General features: G+C 56.9%; 1 non-coding gene across 1 annotated transcript in view; it reads right to left on the bottom strand.

The window, feature by feature from the left end:
* LOC126328125 (small subunit ribosomal RNA) overlaps positions 1–565 on the bottom strand; it is a 1893-nt gene extending 1328 nt beyond the window's left edge. Inside the window, exon 1 of the ribosomal RNA XR_007561669.1 lies at positions 1–565. This exon is cut by the window's left edge and continues 1328 nt beyond it. This is a non-coding gene — a ribosomal RNA (small subunit ribosomal RNA).
* Positions 566–2500: the final 1935 nt, after the last annotated feature.

The raw sequence follows: 2500 nt of genomic DNA, 5'->3' as shown, positions 1-2500 counted from the left end.
ATAGATACTCGTTAAAGGATTTAAAGTGTACTCATTCCGATTACGGGGCCTCGGATGAGTCCCGTATCGTTATTTTTCGTCACTACCTCCCCGTGCCGGGAGTGGGTAATTTGCGCGCCTGCTGCCTTCCTTGGATGTGGTAGCCGTTTCTCAGGCTCCCTCTCCGGAATCGAACCCTGATTCCCCGTTACCCGTTACAACCATGGTAGGCGCAGAACCTACCATCGACAGTTGATAAGGCAGACATTTGAAAGATGCGTCGCCGGTACGAGGACCGTGCGATCAGCCCAAAGTTATTCAGAGTCACCAAGGCAAACGGACCAGACGAGCCAATCCGATTGGTTTTGATCTAATAAAAGCGTCCCTTCCATCTCTGGTCGGGACTCTGTTTGCATGTATTAGCTCTAGAATTACCACAGTTATCCAAGTAACGTGGGTACGATCTAAGGAACCATAACTGATTTAATGAGCCATTCGCGGTTTCACCTTAATGCGGCTTGTACTGAGACATGCATGGCTTAATCTTTGAGACAAGCATATGACTACTGGCAGGATCAACCAGGGAGCTGCGTCAACGAGAGCTGAGCAGCCGGCCGCCCGGGAGTGTGTCCCGAGGGCCCGCGCGAACACGCAAGCGTCCGCTCAATTATTCTGCAAACAGGAGGAGGCTGAGCTCCCCTGCACGATACACCTCGAAACCCTCTCAGGTCCCGGCGGCGCGCAGCGCCGTCCTAAGTACTTGGTCGGGTTCGAGAGAGGCGCAATCGCCCGGAGATGGGCGAGTAGACGCTTTCAGTGCGAACACCCGTGCTCCCAACTGAGCTTGCCGCTGCCGACAGAGGCCCGGGAGCGTGCTGTCGTGGCATTGCCGGCGGGAAACAACACGCGCCACCTACGGTGACCGGCAGCTCCAACGCCAGCGCCACAGAAGGGCAAAGCCCCACTTGGGTGCAGAAGCGAACTCTCCCAGCACAGCGCACGCGCCAACACGTCCGCAGAGCTGCGATACAAACCACCTGCGAGAACCGCTGGGGGCGACCGAGCAGCAGACGGCGTCGCGACGCCGAGTGCCGGGCGGCGGCGCATCCTCAACGCACACAGTCCGCAATCGGACCAGCACACTGCAGATGTCCACCGCGCTTCGCACCGGGCTCGGCAGAACCCACTTTGGCCGCCTGGCGCCGCGCGCAGGGTGCGCCGGCGCATAGCTGGGACGCCAGCCGGGCCCGTCGGCCGGCGCTCCTGCCACTGGGCGCCCCCCACCAGCCGGCTGTAGTGCGTGCGCTCACGCAGCGCGCGGCCAGCACGCCGGGCGGCCCCCCCTCACCGGCCGGGGACTGTCCCGCCAAGCCACAGCCTCGTATCGCTTCATACCCACATGGCCAACTCAGGTTCGGGGGCATGGCGGGTACCGCCGAAACAACCGGTTCATAGATGTACCGATCGTCGCTATCACCGATGCACCTGCAGCGCGAACAACCGCTCAACAACTGATTTCCAGTTCATTTGCGGATCTTTGGCAGCAAACGTATACGTCAATCTACATTTGCGAAATCTACGATTCTGGCATGCCTGCATGTTATGTGTCACGACACGCTACATCAGCCCACATACACACTGCGGCATGTACACGAGAGAACACGTGGAAGATGGTCCGCGCACGTGTGCAATGTCCCTTGCGCGGTCGACTGTCAACCGGCCTCTGTAGCATGTCGCAGATGTGGAACGCGGTCCACCGTGCTATCATGTTGTGTGGGGCAATACGATTAAATAGGAAAACCCTCGTCGCTACATCAACAGACGGCTCACGCTGATTCCCGGCAGAGGGAGGAGGGGGGGGGGGGGGGCCAACATGCAATACTTTCGTCCGTACCTACCTACCACATGTCTGTACGGCGTACAACAGTGCAATCTCGCTGTAATGGGGAGACGAGACAAGTAGCATCGTGCACAACATATGGCTCTTATGATTCGCCATTGTAGGGCGCAGCCGGTGTACGGTCAAGCATGTGCCACATTATGTCACTCAGTACGTAACGACGGATGATCAGTGTGGGTTACGCGTACATCAGCGGACAGTCCACACAGGCCGTACCACAACGTACACTGACTGCATCGACAACCGAATGCAACTGAACAGCTGCAAGGCTCATTTCACAAACAAACGCCTGACCGACCAGCTTGGAAGGGCAGGAGGGGAGGGCGATATTCGTTCTGTAGCGGTACACCCTTCCAGTGGTTAGCGGGACTGTGTAGAAAGTACGCAACACTCGAAAGACCTTTATGTGAGGGTACGCACCATGGCATCAAGAAATACACATGACACCAGAGGATCCAAGCAGTGAACTATGTTCAGAGGGTTGCTGTTAGGCAAAGCTACATTCCTGTGACGTTACATGTGACAGTTAAGGTGCAGTGTAAGTTAGGTTAAGGTGCAGCGTAAGTTAGGTTAAGGTGCAGCGTAAGTTAGGTTAAGGTGCAGCGTAAGTTAGGTTAAGGT

The sequence above is a fragment of the Schistocerca gregaria genome, unplaced genomic scaffold (assembly GCF_023897955.1).
Source record: "Schistocerca gregaria isolate iqSchGreg1 unplaced genomic scaffold, iqSchGreg1.2 ptg001089l, whole genome shotgun sequence".
In the NCBI taxonomy this organism is placed as follows: Eukaryota; Metazoa; Arthropoda; class Insecta; order Orthoptera; family Acrididae; genus Schistocerca; species Schistocerca gregaria.
Note: the sequence above shows the minus strand (reverse complement) of the source record. Positions and strands in the feature narration are given on the sequence as shown.